We start from the raw sequence: 25,128 nt of genomic DNA on the forward strand, positions 1-25,128 counted from the left end.
TTTTTTTTTCACTTGGATTTTACAGTTGCTTTTGAATTCCGCCCTGTGTAGGTTGGTCATTTTCATTTCCATGGTTCCTAAAACAAACCAAAGTGTTTTTTGAATTTGAATTTTGAATTGAACATTACCCAGTCCATATCAATATATATCAAGTATGGTCCCCCACCCGCACTGACATCTCAAAGTGTTTAAAGCATTTCATTTATTTATTTATTTATTTATTTATTTTGTGTCCCGTTTGGATCTTTAGCCATCAGAATTATTGTCTTAAGGCCAAGAAAGATGCCAAGCGGATTTATTTTACCATTTATTTATTTTGAGCAGTGTATTTTTCCCTGCTGTGATGTAGTGTATGTTAATCTTTTGCTCAGTTATTTCCATAACATGGCTCTTGACAAGTTCATTGTCTTTATCAATGACATGACAGATATTTTTGTAAGGAGTTTTGCAGTATCAAACATGAGATTGCTTTGAACAAGCAAACATACAAAGCTGCAAAAGTGACATCAAAGAACATTTTTGTGATTTTTTTATTTTTATTTTCCACGTAATCAGCAACAGTGAAAAGTCTAATACCTGACATGATGGTGAGTTCTGATGTTTTTGCTCTTCCAAGAAGCACTGTGTGCCCCATTTTCTGCATGCAATTAATAGTATTTGACTGAACCTCTACTTCCCTGAAACACACTTTCACATCCAAGTTATTTTTTGTTGAGGTAAATACTTAGACAGGTGCAAACTGCACCTGACCATATTTCATGTTTGGTACTTGTTTGTTTGAAATCTTGGCCACTGAATCTGGAAGCGAGCCAACCTTTGGATCCTCCAAAACAGAATGAAATGGCTAAATCCCCGCTGCTAACTGAACTCGACATGCCAGTTCATCAAAATGCTGTCATTTGCCAAACGAATGTGTGAGTCAGGGAAACATGCCGTCTACACCAACATGAATGTGCCTTTTTTCCCCACTCACAAGCTGCTGATCAGTGAAAATGTACTGTGGTTTAAGCAATGCAGCCTGGGTCTCTGAAGCAACCAATAAAAAGAAAAGGTGAGTTTTGTTATTGTTTGTTTGTTTTATTTTGGTTTTCAGTCCTTTATACATTACATAATATACTACACATTAAAAATATGCTAATAATCTGTTAGTAAAGACAGATTATTAGCATTATTATTATTATTATTATTATTATACAGTGACCACAGAGAGATAGAACATACATTTTATACATAATCACAAAACAACAGACATTTTACCCATGACTGACTGTGACACCTTTCTATACCTTTCTAGTACTCGGGTGGATTCCCTTTTTGTTCAAAACTACCTCAATTCTTTGTGGCATAGATTCAACAAGCTCCTAAAAACATTCCTCAGAGATATTGGTCCATAATCAATAGCATGAACAGAATGGATAGTATCACACAGTTACTGCAGATTTATCAGCTTTGTCACGATGCTAATTTCACTTTCCACCACATCCCGAACCAAAGATGCTCTACTGGATTCAGATCTGGGGATCATTTGAGTACACTGAACTTGTATTAAAAACTATAAATCGAGATGTTTGTGACATGGTGCATTATCCTGCTAGACACAGCTTTCAGAATATGGGTATAGTGTGGTAATCAAGGGAGGTCAGTGTTTGGAGATATATAGAGAGAGATATTGGAGCTATAAAAGAAAAATCTTTCCTTAGGTTTACTTCAGGGTTTCATGAGTTTACTGTAAGGTCCTGTTTATAATTTGGTTTAGCAGTGTACCAAAGCACATGTAAATATAAATGAATTGTTGATTAAAATAATGACATCACTTTTAAGGGTATCTGTAAGATAGGCTGAGGTAGCTTCAGCTGTTGCCTAAACTTTTTCAGGTTCAAATGTCGCAAATCAGAGTCTGTTTTACATATGGTATTTGTGTCATTGCAAAAGCCTCTTCACATTTGTCTAACATCTCTCTTGTGAATACTGGCATTCCGATTTTTTTTTTTCATGAGGGTCTTCAAATGTGGCTCTAAAGAGTGTCCCCACTAACTTCTATAACTTACTAATTAACATAAATGGAGATGCTTTACCGAATAACCTTTGTCAGTATTGTACAATAAATGCACTCAGTCAGTGTTTCCTTTTCTCTACTGTGTGCAGAATTGAATATAAACAATTTAGATTTTAGTTGTATTTCAGTTGTACTCTACAGTGTCTCCTCTGGGTAAAAGTATTTAATAAATAATGATCAATCATCAAGTGTGCTGAACAGCAAATAAGTAATGACACCCTTGTGGTCGGCCTATTGAAACTGCAGCTTTGACTGACTCCATATTGCATATTTGATTTCCCTCCTAAATTCTATTTAGAATTTCATTACCTTTAATAAGAATGAAGTGATATCATGCTAGATTTTATTCCCTTTCTAAAACAACTTCTTCAAATGTGCTGAAGTAAATCACTTGCCCAAACTTGGGAAAACAAAAGACACTGCATAGGCAGAGGCTTATTTTAGTAACTGGAACGTGTGCTTTGTCAGACTCATTCTGTTGTGCTGGGCTAGGCCGTCCCTAATTAAAGTGTTCTGCTCTGTAGAGCCCCATACTGGTCCTGAGCATGCAGAAGCTGTCTTATTCTTTCCATCCATCACATCTACTGTAATTACTTTTGTTTACAGTGGAGGAAACGGCAGCTGTCTGATTAGAAGTTATTGGGGAGATAACTCATAGGTAATTTAGAAAGAGCGCTTAGCTTCTCTTCTGGATGCAGATGAATCATCATATGAAGGGCGGGGACGATGTTGAGACGATCTTGGAGAATGACCCTGACAAACTACCACAGTGCTGTCAAATTTCCAAACCATTTTCCTCTGGAGTTGTACCTTGTTGTGTTCTTCCAGTAGTAGTCATGATGGCTTCTCTTTTCCTGAGGCAGGAATAAAATCTTTGCAAAGTGCAATTAGTTGTGCTCACTCATGGGGTTTTTTTCCCCTCACAGAGTGAAAGGATGTTTTTTTATATTGTTTTGAGGGGCAATCTTAGCTCTAAGAATTTTATGATTTTACTGAGATAGAAATGATGGAGGATAACAATAATCAGTTTAAACTGTGAATTAAATGCATATCAACAAACAAAACACCCAGCACGGTGCAGCATTTGTTTTTAGTATGGAATGCCACTTGCTCTTTTTGAAATATGCACTGCATGGGTATATATTACAACAGATTTATCAGAAAAACATACCTTTGGGTCAACAGACACTGAGATTTCCATTACTGATATCGAAAATCAATGTGCAGTATCAAAATGGAAAATTGATACTGTAATATCTACTTCCAATACGGGAAAAACGATACTGCAACTTATCTTATTGGATTTTTTTTTTTTTTTTAGATCCTGCTGCAATTTTAGAAAATGCCAAATACCTCCAATAGATATTTTTGCAGCTTTCACTCGTGCATTACATATATCAGATAGATGATGATGATTAAAAAAAACCAAACAAAAAACATGAAGTGCGGATGATCTGGCATGAATTATCAGTGATGTAACCTGGAGTCAGCAAATGTTTTTTCAGCATCATACATTCTCTCCCAGGTAACCCAGACGAGAATCATCCTACCCCAACTTACATTCCAGTAACAGTTGTTCACAGATGTGCCCCCTTGATCCATAGCCATCTAGTAGCTTTCTCTGCAGCTTCAGTACATGATTTAATGACCCTCCTTTTATCTTGACCAGTGATGCCTATAGAATCACCTTACAGAGCAAATGTGCAAATGCTTGACAGCCCATTGCCACATTCTTGCAGGGGTTCACCACCGTTTCCTTAACAATGCATCAACAAGTTCCTGACACATTTTCTGGGGTAGTGTTAATTCCATTCTTTGGTGGATTCAGATACAATGATCATAACTGGATTAACTTCAGCTGCTTCCCTAGGGTCACTGCACTGAGGACCTAATCTTGAAACAAATGATAACAACTGTCTCTAAGGCCTTCTGGGCAGCTGCTCAGAAGGGGTTCTGAGGAGCTCTTTCCAAAGCCGATGGGAGGAAGGTGTCTCACTCCTGCCCCAGACTGATTGGTCTGGAGGATTTGGTAGTGCATCATATACATGCTGGATCAGGAAACTTATACAGCAGTAGTTGGATGTTAGAACATGAGATTTTCTGCTGCACCTTTCCATCTTGTCCAAGCTCATTGTTGTCCCACCCCGATCATCTTGTTTGTTTGACCTTTATCTATGCTGAGTCACTCTTTGCCCTGAAAAAGTTGTCACTGGTTTTTGCCCATAGGTACTTCTGGTTTTAGTGAAGTAGCACATTACAATGGACCCCACCTAAACCTTCTGTCTCAGCCATGACTCTGCCACCTCCAGAGATTTGCTTGTGTTCCACTTCCTGCCTGTTTAAATGTGGATACCCGTGGTTGCCATTTTTAGGTTTCTGGGTTCCCTGCATTATAAGGCTTCCTACATCTGTGACACCATGAACTCTGTGGTAAAGCCACTAAAACCTTCAAGATGTAGATGCTGATCTTGCTCTCCACAAAGACTGTGGTAATGAGCACCTCAAACACTTACAGAGGCCACAAGATCTAGGGTAGTATGAAGTGCTGGTAAATTCAGGTCTTGAATCTCCTGGGAAGGTCTGATTTGTCCGTCTTGGTGAACCAGGCCTCAAGTTATTCTTCAACTTAACTTAAACTTACCCTAGCCCAGGTTATGAGCTTCACTAGTCCTTGAAGGATCCATCTGCTGCTTGGGATTGATCTGATGAACATAAGGTAGGCCATGACAGCCTTCATGGCCTACCTTGAGAGAAAGAGAGTTGCAGTCTGCATTGATGCCCTTTTCAAGCTGATGGTAGTCTGATGTCCCTGACCCAGCAGTGACTGTTTGTCTGAAGTTGTTATAATAATCAAGGATGAGGTTTTTGATTTCACTGGGAATATGGTGTCAGTGTGGAGCTAGCTCAAGACGTTTGCAGGGTATGGATCTATACGGGTTTGCCAGATACACCCACAATACAGTTAAGTCCCCTTTTCCTTTGCATGCCACCCGACAACTCCCGTACTATTTTTAACAGAGAAGAGACTGAGCCTGACTCTGTTGTTATAGGATACTTTTGAATGCACAGTTCTTGATGTACCATGGGTGCTGTATGACCAACAATATCAGGTACAACCAAAAACATTTTTCCTCAGTGGCAAATATACTGCAATTATTAATTTTCAGCCTCTAATAACTAATGATTAACAAATATGGATCTTTAGTCATACTGCATCTTGGGATTGACTGTTGTCCTTGAGAACTGGCTAGGTTCGCCCAGTTAATAGCTATAACTGGACTATCGGCACAGCTAACATTGCTTTCACAGTGATTTAATCCGATATGCTAATCAGGCATCAATATAGCTAGGACAAACACTTATATGTTAACAAGGGATATAACATTCATACTAAAAGCAGGCAAATGTGTATATTACACAAGGGGTTATGTATGATCATAACATACTTGCACTTTGTTTATTGCTCTTTTTATCTGTTGTGCCAGGAGTGCTCTGTTGACCAATGGGACCAGAAAATAAAAAGAACTGTCTGAAGAAGGCTTCTGATAAACTATTGTGTTCTATACATCACATGAGTATTTTCACTTCTTTGTACTGCCTCAGTTTAGTCCTTGTTTGGACCATTAATTTGTTGTTCACTGCCTCTTCATGTATAAATATTATAGCTCAAAACCAGTTTCAATGAACTTGCTGTTGTACAGCAGATCCCCTCCCTTGCCAAATTGTTAGATTAATTACTTTGCTTTAATGGGCCCCACTACTGGGTACTAGTAATTAAAAGATAATGATTGGTCCCTTTGAATGTTACAAATAAAGATGCACGAACTCATTTGTGTTATTCAGGTTGTTCAATAAAAGATTAAGCTCAGTGTGGGGGAGTGGAAGCTGTGGTGGGGGTGTTGGAGCTACTTGCTATTTCAGCCAAATTATCCAAGCCTTCCTCTGTTGTCTTTGCTCTCAGGAATCCACATCTGATAAACTTTGGATTGTCACACTTGATAAGAATAATGAATGAACACTGCTGTTCATTGGCATTCATTTTCATGACCCGCTATGCTTTAAATAGCTGGAGGAAAATAAAAGTGAGGTCATTTGACTTTTATATTGGGCACTGTATCTCTTTCCTCTACTTTTTTTTATTGGAAGTTGACAGCTGTGTTTGGTCATGAAAATTAGTTCAGTTTCCCTCAGGAGGATTGTTAAAACTCCTCATGACCCTGCTTTAAATATGAAAGTGTGGCATATCACAGTGAAGCCACTACATGTTTTTTTCATTCATGTTTTATTTGCTTATAAATGAAAGCTGGCAGTTTGAGCTACACAACAACAATTGGCAGACTAAACATAAGGATCATATGGAGCATGTTTCTATACACAAAAAAGGTGTGGCATACTCTACTCCTTAAAGAAGTAACCAGAATGAATTTAAGGTGTTTGGATAGATGTTTTAATGCCATCACTTTATTCTTCTGTTATAATCTCTTATATACCTGGATGTTTTTTCTTTGAATTGAAAAGAAGACTTTTGTGTGAGGTCACATTTAGGGTTGTTTTTACATCAATACTGCAAAGTTGAAAATCCACCAATCCCGTGACAGCTCTTTGCAAGGTTGACATTTTCTATGCATGGTCTAAACTGATATACTGTAGTTTTGATGTGTAATGTTTTTTATAGACTTATAGACCCTGCTTTGAAGGCATCATTTAGCTCAGTTCTCAGATTCTGCTCAGCTGCTCAGGGGAACCCTAGATGTTGAGGATCCATCCATCCATCCATCCTCTTCTGCTAATCAGGTTGCAGGAGGGCTGGAGCCTATCCCAGCTACCATAGGGTGAGAGGCAGGATACACTCTGGACAATGTACCATTCTAATGGAGGGCTAAGACAGAGAGATGGACAACCATTCACACTCACTTTCACACTCATGGGCAATCTAGAATCACCAGTTAACCTAACCCCACTTATTGTATGCCTCTGGATATTGGGAGAAAGCAGGAGTACTCAGTGTGGAGTTGGCATAAAGCAACAAAATACATAAAAATATATACATTTCCCACTGAGGCCCAAACTTCAAGACAGCCTCTTTGTGAAAGTTATGAAATCCCCCAAAGTCAAAGGCAACTGGGAAATCTTCAGTAAGCATACACTTAATTTGTGATCAGTCAACATGGCTCTCAACGTGTCTCAGGGGCTCATTTTATTTTGAATCAAACATCCCTGTCATTGTCTTGATTAACTAGAGGAGAAACTGTTTGTCAAGTAGCTGCTTTATGAAAAAAAGAAGAAGAAAAAATCGTGCTTAAGAATGGAACTTTCTATCTCAGTTTCACGGCCTTTGTTGCATTTACAAACCAGTTAGTATGATGAACTGTGCTTTGGTTGATACAGTGCATTTTCTTCCACTGCTCAGTCATTTATTGTCCAGCACAAAATATGGTGGCTAAATGAGACAGATTTAAGAGTATAGATGTAAAGGAAACATCTAAATGTGTTTTTACTCTATGTGGTCATATATTACTGTAGTATAAGAAATACTTTCTGCAATCCTTATGGGAAGCTTTAGGGTATGTATTTACTGGAAACAGACATGCCTGAGACTGGTACTGATTTAACTTTTGCACAAAAAAACAAAACAAAACAACTTTTTAATAACTGTGTGTGTGCTGGAGGGTGGGGGGGGGGGCTCATTTTTCCTCTGAGCAAGTCTAGCACATTAGCTCGACACTTTTTCCTTCAATTATATCTATATTAAGCCTGACTAAATCCAGATTTAATGCCAGAAGTCTTCTTTTGTCATCTAGAATGATAACTGAAGTTATATATCATGCATCAGCAGAACTATGTGGATTTCATTTGCGAGTTTTCCTCAAGTCCTAAAAGCAGCATATTTTTATTTTATTTTATTTTTACCATAAATGATAAATAGGTTAAAGGCATCAAATTTGACGTCAAGAAGTGCATCTGTTAAAGGAAATGACATTTGATTTTCATAATTCTTAATACAACACATATAATGCTCAGTACTTTAAACAGGAAATGTAATTTCTTGCCCACAGAGTTCATGTATTACTCCCACTAGCCAACTGCAACAAGCCACAGACAGATGGCTAGATTTGCCATTTGTGAGTAGTGTGCATTATGTGACTTTGAATTTTTGGTAATTGAACATCAGATTTTAAAAAAGAGACCAAAGGACTGCTCACGACTGATTGGGCAACGATCCACTATCAGGTGCCACAAAAATTGAGACGCAATGGAAGGACTCACAAACAAAACAAGTAATTAATGCCTGCACCTGAAAGGCACCGTGTTATACGTAGACTAGCACACTTGTACTTGCATCTCAGCAGGAGAAGAGACATGAGGCAATGGAAAAGCACTGCTGCGTTCAGTCCTTCTTCCTACTGTTTGTCATCACCGGACACACTGGGAGCGTGAAAGAAATGCTTCCCAGCCATATGACAGCATGTACCTCTGTGATGTCGAAATATGCTCATTAATTTTTTCGCGCTGTCATATCTGACCAAATAATTTTTTTCCTTTTATCTAAACTTGCATGTTTACAGCCAAAGTTAGGATCCTATTTTTACATGTTATTTATATTATTAATTTGTGAGTTCCATATTTTTGTGATGAATACAAATGTGCAGTAACACTGATTGGTTTCTTGAGTGAGTACCACTCAAAGCCAACAAGTGTTCCTTGTTTGCCTTTAAATATTCATTAATGCTCTTAAATTTACAACACCATGTGAAAGAACACACAGATAACTAAAAACTTCAGCAACTTTTAAGGGTTTCAGCTCTTTTTAAAACAACAAAAACAACATTCCAGCCAGTAGCTGAAGTGGTGAAAAAATACATGTGTATGAAACTAAATACTGAAGCAACCTGTTTATTTTTAAGTTCTTTATGAAATGTGTTTTTGCTGCTTCTACCTGGGTGTTTTTTTTTTTAAATGAATCAATGAAGAAGCATTAGTAAATGAACATATCATTTGAGACACTTGGAATAACCAAAGTTTACAAAAGAGAGTTCATATTCTACTTAACATTTAAAAGGAATGACTGAGCCCATCAACTGACCAGGAAAGTGTTTTAATAAGGTCAGCATTGATGCATTTTCCCATAGAGTTCTATAGGATAGGAAGCCTGTTTGCACACACTGGGGTTGCCTCCTGGTGGCCACTAAAAAGCATGCAGATATGAGGTTGATTTGGCTTCTCCTTTCAGACTAGTCTGAAAGGTGAAAGGTTAGCACGGGTTAGCACAAAAAGACAGATTTGTGCTTGGTCTATTTGTTTCTTTCTTGTAACAATGCTTCTTGGCAAAAAATCTTATACCCTTGCAAAGCCTTTTTATGTCCTCTTACTTTTCTCTAGATTTTTCGTGTTTTCTCCTCTCGGCATGAAGCCCCGAAAAAGAAATGAAGTTCCTCTGATGACCACTTGAGGCTGTCTCTAAAAGCGAGTCAGTCTCAGCAGATTCATGTGTTAAAATTCTCAGTTTTTGAAAGCGTACTTTTACAGACTAGTAAAAAAAAAAAATGGGCGTCTTAATTATTATTTTATTTTTTCAAATAAAAATACATCGTGACGTGGCAACTTTCCTTACATCTGCTGTTGAAGCCAGTCTTGTCTGATACGGCTCACCTCGCTAGTTTGACTTTTGTGGCGTTTTTGGAGGATTTTAATGAAATCGTCTGACATTAAGCCTACGTTCACACTGCAGGCGAAAGCGCATCAAATCCGACTTTTTTGACCCTATGCGACCCATATCCGATCATGGTATGACAGTGCGAACGGCACAAACGATATTTTCAAATCCGATTAATTCACTTTCGTATGTGGTACTGAATCCGATACATATCCGATGTTTCAGAAAGCGACTGCTGTTTGAACGGTCATGTCGCATTAAATCCGTCTTTTACGTCACTGAGACAAGACAGACGCCAATTATCAGCGCCGGAGAAGACATCGTGAACGCCTCCTGGCCATCCAGTGTAGATGTCAGTGAAACTGTTGGGAAGACAACGTGAACATTTTATTTGTACTGTATAATCTGCAGATTCTGACAGAAATCTGCAACTATCCTTTGAAGCACCGCTCCTCTAAAACAGCAATAAGGATAATTATTAGGTTATTTACATTATTATGTAAATAACAAAATAACTTAAAACAAAAACTGGGAAACGTAAAGTCCGAAGTCTTTATATTAAGGGCCATCAGTCAAACAATACTGTTTGCTCTGGGTCTAAACAGAGCGCGTTGTGTGTGACGTCTTCTTTTGCGCATGCGGGCCGCTTTAAGCGTTTAGACTAGAGCACGTTTGCTGTCGCATTTTATTTGTAGTGTGAACAAGCAGACAAAAAAATCGGATTTGATCAAAAAATCGGAATTGAGCATTAAGACCTGCAGTGTGAACGTAGCCTGGCTTTCTGTATGTTACAGCCTGACGAAGAAGCGAGAGGTGAGCTTTCAGCTGTCTAATTATGTATCTCGGTGCACCTGTGCATTTATCGCTGCAGCTTGCTAACCAAATTAGCTAGCACGCACGAGCAGCACCCTGTAAAATATAATTAATCCTAGCTAAAAAGAGAACTAGATTATTAAATTAATAAAGTAAACACTAAAATTATACTTAGCTAGCATTAGTGTATTGAAGAGCTTTTTTGTATATCACTTGCCAGTAGATGATGGTCCAGAATGACGCCAGAGGTCAAAAACAGTAAACTAACCCATAAAAGGGACACTTGTCAATTTTTTTTCTTTTTGTTTGTATTTGAAACCATTTAAGACAGTGTTCTTGCAACTTTTTGGTTAAGTAAAATCCATATTCTTCTACATTATTTTTGAATTTTTGTAAACAGGAAATGCGCACAGGATGTGGGATCTCATTCTGTAAGACTTTTCTGAGGTTTGGTTCAGTCTGGTCAGGTAGGCACTTATTTCTTGCATCTTTCTGTGAATATTGTGTCTGAGAAATTGATTGATTTTCTGACACTATTGTGTATATTTTGTACCACGATAACCATATCTGTTGTAATGTGTGCATCAATCAGACTCGTGATGGATGGTAGACAAACACATTTTTGAAAGATCCTGTTTTTAGTGTGACAGATACAAGATTGCCAACCATTAGCCAAGATGGGATATTGCCATTGTACTTTTAATTCAAAGTCTTCTGAGATTTAAAAAAAAAAGTGTTAGAAAAGTGGTTTTGAAAACACTGAACAGGTAATTGCAGATAGCACTCTCAAGTGCCTCCATAAATGGCTTTTGATTTCAACTCCAGGCAAACAGGAGCTTTCCATTAACAGCATTTGGCAAATCAACATCTTGAGGTATAATTAAAAACATGTTTCCAAGAGAAAATGCTGTAATGGTGGCTAGACAGCATGTGTTGATAATTACATTGTGGATAATGGACAGAGGATAGTAGCACATTGCAGGCGGTGCTGGACCCAATGGGCCATGATAATTAACCAAAATCTTAATGACATCGGGAAAAATGATTCCTCCCCAGCTCGTATATGATAAATGTTTAATGTTTCATTACAATAATGATGGGAATGCAAAATGCCAAACCACTGAATGTCAAACTTTTGTCACTGTTGTCTTGTAATTAGAGAAAGCTCCAACTGTCTTAACAATTTCCCAGAGCAGCCTCAGCCAGCATTTAGCGCACTCATGAATACGTGGTGACAGGGAAGGGAATTGTATGGAGAGCATAGCCAGTTGCAGAGTCTAACAGTAATTTAGCGTTTGTGTCCACTGTGTGAATCTTAATCCTTTTGACAATTAAACAGTTAAAAATAATAGATCTTTTTACAGCATGCTCTCCTTTGTGTATATATGTTTCTTGTCATCTGCAACTTAGTCTGCTGGAAAGATAGAACTTTGTCTATTGTAGTATATTGTAGAAGTGACAAAGTGAACCACAGTTGTTTTGTAGAAATGCATTAGTCAGGTTATTTTGACCATCCCGCCTCTCTGTAAGATTGCTCTACACAGTCGAGAAATCCCTGTTCAATTTCCGAGCTGGCTGTTTTAACCCACATAGACTCCAGTGGGAGATGTGATCAATACACTGTACTTGACTATCATTATCAAGACTTATATCTCCTTCAGTTCAGGGCTCATTAAATCAGAGGACCACATTTTTCTGCCCGGTGTCTCACCAAGGCTCTTGAGTCACATTAAGGTCTGATTTACGCGTCTTTAATGATGGGCCACTCTTAATTAGCTGGTGGCACAAAAACGCAGCCGCTTCTGAAAAGGATGACCATCTAAGGCTCTGGAAGATGTTTGCTTCAGGCCACACTCAATCTGTCATCCGTATCAAATCGTGCTCACTTTGCAAAAACAGCTTCCACTGGTGACTGTGGCCATACCTCATATGTTGAGAGATGCCAGAGGCAATAATGAATCCTTGCTGAGATTCCTCCTTCCCTTGCATCAATTCAGAGTGCCAGTTATGCAAGGCTTTTGGTCTGCAGCAAGGTCTCTAACTTCTCTTTCCTGAAGTATCTGCTGTCAAACAGAGGACACTGATGAGTTCTTCGCTCCTTGTTTTGGTCACAATCCATTGGCTCCAGCCTGAGAGGCTTTCTATATCATTAGCAAAAAAATAATTTAGTTAGTTTAATGGAGTGACTTAGACTAACAAGTTGTTGCAACAAGAGTACCCTGAAGTGACTTGAGATATATTACCACAGTAGTAGTGGTTGCTCATTAGCTCCTTGCAGTGTTATTGCAGTTTGGCTCATGAGAAACCTGCATAATATTCATGCACGGCTGTAAAAGAGAGACGGCTGATAAATTGCATAATAACCAGATTAGCAATATGTCACACTAAGCCTCTGGCAAACAGCAAGGGAATTGGGAAGATTCTACCCTTCCTGTGAGATGAGAAAGATATAAATAGAAACCTTGAAGCACAATTTGTCAAGTTACATGAGCAGAAATGCATTCCCCTTTCTGCACCACCCAAAATATGTACGCACCCTTTGAAGCAGATTTCATCAAGTCGTAATGAAAATGTTGATGTATCTGTGAAAGCATTGACAAATATCTTGTTAAAGGTCACATTCATTTCATAACCTTTATTTTGTGGTCCTTGGCACATTGGGTGACTTGAAACAATCTTTTATAAGATGAAATAAACTCTGGTCATTGTAGTGTGATAATGTGTTCCATTAGGCCAAATTATCTGTGGCTGTTCAAAATGATAATTCTGCCTGTTTGGAAGCCTAGAAGTGGAATTGTATTGTGCAATTTAGTCAAGGTTGATGGCCAGGCACTTTGTTCCCAATGAAGTTCCAATTGTCACAGAATCTGATGTAAGGCTTCCAAAATGACTTTTTCTTTTTTTTTAATCTAAGAAGGGAGTACACGAATAAAAGAACATTTCACTCTTTGAAACGCTTCATTCTCCAAAACACAATGAAAACAGTACATTGCAAAGCGACTAGAGCAATTCTGAAGCACTGTGGAAAAAGGGCAGATGGCAGTCTGTAACTGTAGATCTAGTCTCTGTTTGCTTTGTAGTCTCTTTATGAAGCTCATTTATTAAATGAGCTTCATTCATTCTTTTAAAGACCAAGTTAGACCTTCCCTTCCTTTACATTTCACCCTCACAAACTTGGCCACAACACTTTTCTCCCACTTTTTAATTATATGTAGCTGTTTTCTGGTGCACCATCAGACTCTGCAATTCACCTGTTTACTTTCTGTCATAGTACTATTAAATATTTGCGGGTCCTCTCCCTAGTGGAAGTGGTTTTTAGAAGGCAACAAATGAAAAACGTGTGTGTTCCAGTGACGTTGTGAACAAGTCAAGCCATGAATTTAGAACAGGATATGGGCTCGAGGGTAGCTGTTTGGAAAGTAATTACATCAAAGGCTGTTGAGGGAATATTTGCGACACAAAAATTGCTGCTGATGATAAGCAGGGCCCCACAAGGCAGTAGTTATGGACTCCTTGTGGCCAGTGCACTGTTGTGCTTTCTCTTACAAAATAATAATTTATCTTACAATGATGAGCCCACCTGTCTATAGTTACTATACTGAGGAGTGAAACTGTTGGGCTGCTTCTTGTGCCTCTGAATGACTACATGCTACTATCCAAGGTACCCAGATGCATAAATTTGTCTGTGTGGGTTGTGAGGGTTTTTATTTATTTATTTTTTTAAGAATGGCAGCACTGATATATTATACAGTGTATGTGTTACATATGTTTCTTCATATCATCTGGCAGAACAAAAGGCAGAAAAGATTGTTGGGCTAAATGAAAAATGTTGTCAATGTTTTAAGAGTAGTGTTGTTCTGATTCTGGTGTTATACCCTTAGCACTATCTGCTTTATGTTCCAGTTTGCATCATTGTAGCTGGTGGTGGAGAGCCATGCGGTGTCTAAATTGTATGTAAGTTGGACACTGAAATGATAAAAAAACAACCAATTAATGAATAAATATATATCAGATTTTTTTTCAAACTCCTTAAAAATGGCTTTTGGCCATGAAAATCCAGTATCACTGATTATTTTAATCAGGATTTTGTTCTTATCTTTGAATAAAACTCTAATGTTCTGCTTGATTACTATCTCAGGAGATTTCTGGATTCTTATTCCTCACTTAATGTTATTGTTGTCAGTTGAGATGATGTAAGCTGTATGATGTTGTTGCGTCCTCCTCGTCGATGTTGCTGTATTACTGGATTAGTTGTTAGACGTTCATGACCTCTTTCTGTACATTTACTGACTGGGTTTCGCCTTTAATAGTTGAGGTGTGTGTGTGTGTCTGCTTCTGTAATGTGCAGTAACACCCCCCAAGCATTAGAGCTTGTCAGACGGTGCTGACCTACATAGTCACTGTTGAGTCATGGATGCAGAGGTTGGTTTTGACAACCTTGCATAGTTTTGGTTGGCAAGAAATTGTTGCCCATTCTGGGTGGCCGTCAGTGTGCTGTGTAAGGGAGTAATGAAATCTGTTAAACTTGTTACAGAGGCAGTCAGAAATTACATCATCATCATTTCCATCATCCTTTGTTTGCCCACACATATTATATAAGCCATTATGAGTTCAGACAGAACAGAGTTAGCAGTGAGTGATGACAATCAAAAGATTTTAGCTAAGACAAACAACTGTTCATTTAGTATGCAAGTTATATTTATTATATTGCAATCGTTTGCAATTCCACTGCACCCCTTCAAGTTTCAATGATAGGAAATATAATATTCTCTGTTGTTTGGTGGGATATAGGAAGTCCTAAAGCACAAACACTGCAAAACTATAATATAAATGACCATCACTGCAAATATTTCCTTTTACTTATAAACTCTATAGGCAACGTTGAGTAGTAGCATATCTGCAATATTGTTATCTGTGAGTACAAGACATTGTTCTCTTGATCGTACTTGGGTAATTATAACTGAGTGAAATAATGCGAGTGTTGCAAATTCTTTAAAATTGAAATAGAGTCAGGCAAAGAATTTACAGTACATGGTTCCAGAAACTGAAAAACATCTGGCATAAACTCATTTGCAAAATTTAAAATGTGATTTTCATTAACCAGAGAATATGTCTGGAATTTTGTTTCAGGGAAATTGGTGTGAGAGCTTAAAGGGGGCTCAGTGTGCATTGATCCTTTACGTTATCTGAGAGACTGTGATTTTGGAGTACAAACTACCTAGAATAGCCCAACAGTTTGATGTACAGCACAGTACAGGAGGTCATCTTGTTATTCTACCAGAACTTGTTGCAGAGTTGAAAGTTTTAATTGAGGCTACTTTCTTTGTGAGTTGAGATTGGAAAACTTGAAGCACAAACCTCAAATTAGACCGTGCAGATGGATCACATATATTATTCCTGCTTTAACCAACTTAAATGAACGACCCCTAATACATCTCCTGGGAAATGGCGAAGAACAGATTATCAGTATCCCTGCCTGGGACACCTGAGGCCCAATGTGAAATCATATCTACGAAAACACACAGGTGTGGTTCATCTTGTGTAAGGAGACAGTTCTTGATTGGTATAGATTACATATTGCTTAATGCGTATCAGGATAGTGAAAGTGTATGTTTTTGAGGCATTTAAGTATAAGACAGTCAGTCAGTGCTATTTAGGTGGCCATTAAAGCATGGTAATATTCTTTAAATGCTACGTGTGTATGTGTTCCTGTGTAGCTATCTTTGTGAGGACCGAAATTGCATTCTACTATACTTGTGAGAATCAACAGTCACTCACCGGTCCTCACAAGTTTGAAGGCATTTTTGAGGTTCAAAATGTGGTTTTAGAGTCAGGCTTACAATTAGGTTATGGCTAGGTTTAGAGTAAGGGTTAGGGTTAGGCATTCATTTTTGATGGTTAGGGTAAGGGGCTAGGGAAAGCATTATGTCAATGAAGGTCCTCACTAAGATAGCTGAATGAGTGTGTGTGCGTGTGTGCGCGCCAGTACCTCCAGTAGCTGTACAAAAATTGAGCCTGTTATGCTTCCATAAATAATTTCTTATTTACAGTAACATCTGATTTTAGTATTAGTAGTATTTTGATTAAAAAACTGAGGTTTGGCCACATCATCCTTTATGGTGAACTGACTCTCATAAACACGCACACACACATAGCTAAATATATGTGTATATATATATATGTGTGCATCTTCTTTAATCTAGTTACTACAGTATATCTATGCTGTGTTTTATTGATGTATTTGATTTACTGCTTAAACTCTTGATTGAACTTAATGTTAACAAGACATCTGACAGTCTCTAGATTTCACTGAAAAGAGCAGCTGGCATTTTTTTTTCCAGCTTCTATCTACAGATTTTAATTTCTGAGGAGAGTGATGCATGTTGGTCACATGTGAGTCTAATCTTAAATCATGGACAGAAAAGTTGTGAAAATTTTTAGAAAATGGTTTGTTCATTTTTAAGAAAAGAAAAATGATGAGAAAGATTAAAGAATTATTATTTTAGTACTTTTGAAACAAATTTTAATTTCACAGTCAGTGAGCATTTGGATAATGGCAAAACAGATATGAATTACAATTATATTTTATTCTGACGGAAAGAAATTAAATGTGCTTTCTTATTTTAAAAAAGTTCATTTATTGTTATTTGGAATTTATTTATTGTTTTGTGTGCGTGCGTGTGCACCAGAGTACATGTGTATGTGGGAGTAGAAATGGGATCGGTGTACAGAAGCAGATGTTTTCTCAGGGGGTGTGTGGCACTCTCAGCAGTGTTTGGAATGGGATACACGCTGTGCTCACTGTAATTGGTGCATGTGTTAAAGCCAAACCTTCCTAAGGTCCCTTGTGAAGTTTGTTATCCTGCTTCCCCACCTTCTTCCCAGTGGATTGGAATCCAGGTCGTTGCACTGCAGACACTGAAACTTGCACATACTGGCTGAAGGAAAAACAAGAAGGCAGATTATACTGAAAGGCACTGACATTCCCAAAGCAGTTGTTTGTTTTGAATTCACCATATATCTTCTCTATGTGCTGATCGCATCACTGTTGGATTATTTTTTTTAAACCATTATTTAAATGATCTAGTAACAGTTTCATGAACAATTTATATACTGAAGTGTTTCTGTTGTCCTCTCCTTCATCTTTCTTTTGATTAGCTGCAACTATCTCTTCCTGACCCAATCTTGCCCCTCTCTGCTGACACAGCAGCACTGGTTGATGCCTGACAATGTCTGAAACAGTTTAATTGGATAGATAATCATTCTGACCAGACTATTCAGCTTTCCCATGCGGGTTTTCTTAAGTTTTTAGGTACCGTGTAAGTGAAAAAGATTAAGCTTTTTACATGATAAGCTGTGTTTTTGAAATGATCCCACACTTTTTGAGTTTGTTCTCGTTATAATTACTTGCCTATTATCAAATGATACCAGGACCTGCTGTGTCTGTGAGTTTTGACTTTTTCTTCTTTGGTCAATTGCTTTCAGAGTGGAACAATCCAGAGGTGTGGACTCGAGTCACATGACTTGGACTCGAGTCAGACTCGAGTCATTAATTTTATGACTTTAGACTTGACTTGAAAAAATGTTCTAAGACTTGTGACTTGACTTGGACTTTTACACCAATGACTTGGGACTTGAATTGGACTTGAACCGGTTTACTTGAAAAGACTTGATATTTTACCCCAAATATAAAATTTAACATGCATATTATATAGAGATTGAAAATGTGACGTCATTCACAGGTAGAACCGCAAAGGATTCTGGGAACTCGTGGCAAGCGGTACTAGCGCACGCAGGCTTTCAATTAAAATCAGTCACACAGCGATAAAAAGAAACACAAAAATGTCAAGAAGCCGTTGTATTATTAACTGCAATAGCCGGTCACATGACAGCCACAGGAAGCCGACGGGTAAAGAGATCGGTTGTTATCGGATTGCGTCGTTGAAGAGAAATTGTTCGAGCCATGTTTCCGAAGTAACAAAGACGCGACGGATGGCCTGGATTGCAGCCATTCAAAGATCAAATATAACGTCCCAGAACACTCCAGCTCACAGGTTAGTCTGCTCCAAGCATTTACACGAAGGTCAGTGTTTTTTAGTAGTTAATACGTCATTTTTATAACATAATTAGTGATATAGGTTACAAGCAAGTCTGGCGCTGAACAGAAATTGTCGCGCTATGCTCCTTTGTTTATTGTGCATAAATAGTGAATTGTCCTGACACAATATTGCGTTTCGCTTCTGTTATTATGGTACATTGACAAAAACATATACTTTTATTCACAGGATAAAACAGGTTTTTTGTATCACTAATTGCCCAGTACGATTACAGCATACAATATTATTGTCACTGCTACATTTCTGTGATGGGTACCAGAAATTATTTCCACTACTAATTAATTACCATTGAGCTCAAAGGTCCTATTAATAAACGGTTAAGGAATGTGTATTTATGAAGACGATTTGTGAGACTGGTAAACTTATGATACGTACGATGGTCTTTCGTTCTACACGGTGCATTTCAAGGTCCTGTACCCATCCGTCGGTAAACTGTACCTGGGCTTGTTGCAGTGACCTGAAGTTACTAAACTTCATGAGTGTATGCACTCACTCCAAGAACCGTATGATTATAAATATGCATATAAATATGCTAAGATGAGATAGCTGACTTCATCTAACTAGCAAATGTTGTCCAGGCTACGTTGGTGATGCAGTTTTTTTTTAATGTGTATGATATTTTTGTCATGCGATTTTAAAGCCAGTCCTACAACCGCATCCAAGAATAACATGCAGCTTATCTCAGAACTGTCGGTGAAAATTATTCTTGGAGCTAGGTTTAATTGAGCTGCATTTTAAAGAGGTGCAATTTCACAATTTGTGTATATTTTCTAAGTTCACTATTTTGTCATGTGTTGAGAAAAACACAGATTAAAAAATTACATGGTCTATTATTTACATTTAGCATAACTGCAACATTATTTTTTCGTTTTTTTTTTTTTTTTAAAAGACTCGAAAGGACTTGAAATTCAAAGTTTCAGACTTGTGACTTGACTCGGACTTTTACACCAGTGACTTGAGACTCGACTCTGACTTGCCTGACATTACTTGAGACTTGACTTGAGACTTGAGGATAAAGACTTGAGACTTACTTGAGACTTGCAAAACAATGACTTGGTCCCACCTCTGGAACAATCAACCAAGGAGTCAGATTGACTTATGTTTGCATGGCTGTGACTACAACCCTACTTTCTACATCTGAAATATTTTCTCTTAGCAATTGCAGTTTGGACTCTGAGACCTTCACAATAGATTTTTACACCAGACTGCTGGCTTTCTAAACAATAATTATATGCACGATTATTTGAAAAATAAACTGCTTGTGCAACAGAAAAGTGAGTTTTTAGCAGTCATCACCTTTCCCTTAGCCATCCATAAATTTTGTGGATAAGCTGAGGCTGCAGTATATTTATTACTAAGTAGAGACTGTTGATAATATTGTCATAGTCTTATTTTTAACAAGCTTTGAATTTTTCTAATTATTGTGGTTCTCATCAGTATGCGTGTATGTCCCTTTCAGATGCCTTTAGATATTATATGATTTCACAAATGTGATGACTTTCTTTAGAATGAGAAATCATTTTGTTATTTTTAAAACAGATATTACAGTAGAGCAGTGGTTGGCACCGTCACTGCAAGAATGCCCTGTGTTCAAATCCACCTGCCGACTGATGTCTTTCTATGTTGAATACTCTGTGGAAGTTCTTCCACAGTCCAAGGACATGGTTATTAGGATAACTGGTGATTCTAAATATGCCATAAGTGTTAACATTGATCAGTCTTTATGCTTTAGCCCTGCAATAGCCCTGGTGACCTGTCCAGGGTGTACCCTGCTTCTCACCCAATGACAGCTGGAATAGGCTGTCACCAGACAAGAGGCTATTTTCAGAGTATTGCCACTACTGATTAGGGATTCAGTCGATAAGATCCCTCTTACTTGTAAAAACTGAGGTTTTTGTCAGAGCCAAGATAAAATCCCCAATATCATAATAAAGTGTATGTGTAACTATTTTTGTTAGTTTCCTGCACTCAAATAATACACATTTTTGTTTATCGTGGCTAGAAATAAGTATCAAATGCTTTACTGTCAAATAACATAACAAAGACTCATTTAAAGGCTGCCTTTATTCTATGCACCCTTTCTGAGCCAGAGAAAAACACTGACTGCCAACGCTCCACTAATTTAGCTCCAAGCCATTGTTTTGCAGAGTACAACTGTCAGAAAATGTGTCAGCAATGATTTGATGTTAACTGATGAATTGATAATTTTAAAGTTTTAATATTCAAAGTTATTAATTCTCATAATGACTGTTTATAATACATGTGAACTGCTGTTCTTAACATAACAGTAACAACATTTCTGTAAGAATAATGAGTGGATAAAGGCTGGGTTTTATAAAGGGCACCAATGAACATTGATACAAAGAGTGCAATAACAAAAGACAAATGTTGGGTTTTTTTTTGTTGTTTTTTTTTTTTTAAAGAGAGACCACAAAGTGAATATAAATGAAAAAAGGAAGCTATATCTGGAGGCCAACTGTAAATGTACAGCAATGTGATCTCATAAGTTTCTGAGAAATGGAAAATGATTTCAAGCATTTGTCTTGAAAAAACAGTTAGGAAAGCAGTACCGTGATTATATAAAGTGTGACATGAGACAAGCTGTGGAGGTCTTCTCATTTTGTTCTGGCAGTGTTAATGATCACCAAGAAATTTTTCCTAACAACTTCTGATATTCCATAGAAGAGTTATAATTTAATGCCCTTATTCCTAATGATTTTCAGTGAAGCTCTGGCAGGTGGCTGGTCGTGACACTTGCTCTGTGCTTGCCAGATTACAGACAGGATACACCCTGTAAATGGGAGAATATTTTCAGAAAGATGAAAAGAATTAATTTAAAACGGTGCCTTCAACTGAAACAATATGTCAAGTGAAAATTACCTTCAGGAAAGAAGATTACTGAGAAACATGGGCAAAATGTTATCCATCCATCGATCAATTCTGCGGAGGGGGGGCTGGCTATCCCAGCTGTCTTATGCTACGTTCACACTGCAGGACTCAATGCTCAATTCCGATTTTTTTGTCTGCTCGTTCACACTACAAATAAAATGCGACAGCAAACGTGCTCTAGTGTGAACCCTCAAAGCGGCCCGCATGTGCAAAAGAAGACGTCACACACAACGCGCTCTGTTTAGACCCAGAGCAAACAGTATTGTTTGACTGATGGCCCTTAATATAAAGACTTCGGACTTTACGTTTCCCAGTTTTTGTTTTAAGTTATTTTGTTATTTACATAATAATGTAAATAACCTAATAATTATCCTTATTGCTGTTTTAGAGGAGCGGTGCTTCAAAGGATAGTTGCAGATTTCTGTCAGAATCTGCAGATTATACAGTATAAATAAAATGTACACGTTTCTCCAATGTTGTCTTCCCAACAGTTTCACTGACATCTACACTGGATGGCCAGGAAGCGTTCACGATGTCTTCTCGGGTGCTTCTCCGGCGCTGATAATTGGCGTCTGTCTTGTCTCAGTGACGTAAAAGACGGATTTAATGCGACATGACCGTTCAAACAGCAGTCGCTTTCTAAAATATCGGATATGTATCGGATTCAGTACCACATACGAAAGTGACCCAGATCGGATTTGAAAATATCGGATTTGTGCCGTTCACACTGTCATACCATGATCGGATATGGGTCGCATAGGGTCAAAAAAGTCGGATTTGATGCGCTTTCGCCTGCAGTGTGAACGTAGCCTTAGTGCGAGAGGTGGGGTACACCCTGGACAGGTTGCCAGTCTGTCGCAGTAGCACATAGAGACAGACAACCATTCGCAAGAACATGTAAACTCCAAAAATTTCTAATTTGTGTTGTACAGTTGTTTCATTTTTAACCTTAATTTATATTTTATTCCTTCCTAGTTAAATTTACCCTTTTTAATTTTTCATATTTATTTCCTATCTTATTCATAGCCTTTTCCTTTTTGTTTTCTTTAGGTCACAAGCAGTTGTCTAAGCATTTCACTACATATCGTACTGTGTGTAACTGTGTACATGACAAATAAAGTTTGAATTTGAATTTGAAACGAAAAATCCTGGCCTGATAATGGAATTGAACTCAGGACTGCTGTGAGGCAGCAGTGCTCAGCAAAATTATAAATTATTATAATTTTTTTTTTTACTATATAAAAATTGAGAGTTTAAAAAGGATCATCTATTACTTGTAGCCCATGTGAAACATTGTCTTGCTGTGGTTTTCAGTCATATCACACTGAACTACAGCAACTGTAAGTGTCTATTGTATCAAATAAATATTTCAAGCTTCAACATGATAAGGCCCTCTTCCTCTGTGTCGCCTCTCCAAGGCAGCTCTTTGATAACAGATTCCTCTCTGCTCAGAGACGTCATGATCTGTCTTTGACCCAAAGGCATCATCCAGATGCACTGCAGTTTCACACGCTGCGGACGGCTGTCATATGAAGTTCAAAAAAACACATCTGAAGCATGCAATATTTATTGCAATATCCACAGAGGGGCTTCCAAAGACACAACTGCTGCAAATAGCACTTACGCTTTCACAATAACCCTAAGCCATTTCTAACAGACGTTGTTATACCCAACTGAGTGCCCTTGTCTTACTGGTTTAAAGGGATAGAGCTACAATAGAAATATGACACATGTACTACCAAGCATCAACAAGAAAAGGAAAGTTTAAATCACAATTTGATAATGGATGGCTCTTTACTTATGAATCTGTGCCAATTTACTAGTGGTGTGACAAGTAACTGTTTCCTTCATAAGCCCTTGGCTAAAATTACTTGAAGATCAGCTTTTTAGTTTACACTAACCATTTCTGATTTAAAAAAAAAAAAAAAAAAACACAGCTGATTTTTGTGGAAGGGGAGAGAAGACAAAAAGGAGGGTCGTAAACAGGCAGGTAAAAATGTGTAAAGTAATGGTTAGAATGCAATAGCATGAATCCAAGGCTATTTTAGATAAATTTAGACAGGTAGCACATGTAATGAGGGGATAATGATTAGTGTGACTGGTGTGAAGAGACATCACTGGGATGTGATGTTGGAAAGATAAATAAAACAAGTAAAACTGTGTCTACACTGCTGTTTGAATGTGATTTAAATATTAATTAGGCACTTTTAGTCGACATTTGTTGTTGTAACTTGCTTTGATATAATGCTGATAAGGATTGAAGTGTCAGCAGTTGTTAAGTTCAAAGTATACCCTTGTTATCATGTCAGTTTAATTGTCATTTGCAGCCTGAACAGTGAATACAAGAGTTATAGCAATGGGCAACTAAAATTATAGAGTAAATTTAATTAACTGAGCAAGAGAGATATGATAAAGTAGATAAATAATTAAGGATCTGAATTTAAAAAAAAAATATGAGAGTGATCTTAAATACATTTTTAGATGTTTTTACAACCTCATTGGGTATACAGAGATAAATCTCACCAAATCTTGCAAAGTCAAAGAAGCAAAAAAAGGGGGAAGGAGGATCAGAGCTTTTCAGTAGTGTCAGCTTGCAGTTAAACTACTGCAAACATCCTAGTAAAATGTTTTTGGGATAGCTAGAGTGACAAAGAGACTCAGAAAACCCCAGTGAATTGGAGATTTCGGAGCTTGTTAATTTCCCCTAGAAGTGAGAAACTTACAAATGAGCTTCTGGTGGCCAAGCCTGTGTCCATGGGGCTTAGTTGGGCCCAGCGCCCAAAAATAACATGGATCCTCAGTTTGTGGGCCCACCACCAGTGGGGGCAAGTGGGTCAGGTGTAGTACTAGCTGGGCGGTAGGCAGGGGCTTGGACAAGTGGAACCTCAGCATCGTAGACTGGGTTTTGGGACATTGAATGTCACCTTGCTGGTGGGGAGGAAACTAGAGCTAGTGTAGGAGATGGACTGTTATTGACTAGATATAGTAAGGCTCACCTCCAAATGTTGCAAGGGTTCTGGAGTGGAGCATGGTGAGAGCAGTATGGCAGTTTTTTTTTTTTTTTTTTTTTTCTCAAACAAGTGAGAGGGTCGTCACTGTGAAACTTCAAGTTGTGGAGGGTAGGGCTCAGATTGCTGTCTGTGCATGTGTGCTAAGTGGCAGTTTAAAATACTCAGTGTTCCTGGATTCGATGGGTGGACTCTTGGAAGGGGTTTTGCCTTGGGACTCCATAGTTTTCCCGGAAAACTTGAATGCTCATTTGGGCAATGCTGTAGACGCCTGGTAACTGAGAGAAAAAACAGTGGTGTTTTGTTGGTTGACTTCTGTGCTAGACATAGGCTGACTTGAATCAAACCATGTTCAAGTACAAGGTGGCTCACGTGTACTTGTTACCAGACCACAAGTCAATAATTGATTTTATGGTATTATCTGAGTCGATTCTGTAATTCCTTGGACCCTCGATGGAAAATAGGAGCAGAGCTGTAGAGCTGCAACGATAGATATATCTTGATGGAAAATAAACTCTACAAGTCTTTGTTTTTCCCTTATAAGGAATATCTAGTATGGTGACGTTAAGTGCTAAGGTAGTTGATGTGTCT

The 25,128-nt window shown here is 38.0% G+C and overlaps 1 protein-coding gene across 4 annotated transcripts in view; it reads left to right on the forward strand.

The window, feature by feature from the left end:
* loxl1 (lysyl oxidase-like 1) overlaps positions 1–25,128 on the forward strand; it is a 301,527-nt gene that overhangs the window by 2,613 nt on the left and 273,786 nt on the right. For 2 of the 4 annotated variants that reach the window (XM_082536005.1, XM_082536006.1), the window contains exons 1-2: positions 9,951–10,523; positions 10,924–10,990. The exons of 1 other annotated variant lie outside the window; for it this stretch is intronic. The gene's annotated coding sequence lies outside the window, so the exon portion shown is untranslated. Of the gene's footprint in view, positions 1–9,943; positions 10,524–10,923; positions 10,991–25,128 lie in introns of those variants that run through there. One more of the 4 variants, XM_082536002.1, reaches the window with a different exon arrangement.

Source organism: Aulonocara stuartgranti (genome assembly GCF_965226115.1).
Source record: "Aulonocara stuartgranti genome assembly, chromosome: 1".
Classification (NCBI taxonomy): Eukaryota; Metazoa; Chordata; class Actinopteri; order Cichliformes; family Cichlidae; genus Aulonocara; species Aulonocara stuartgranti.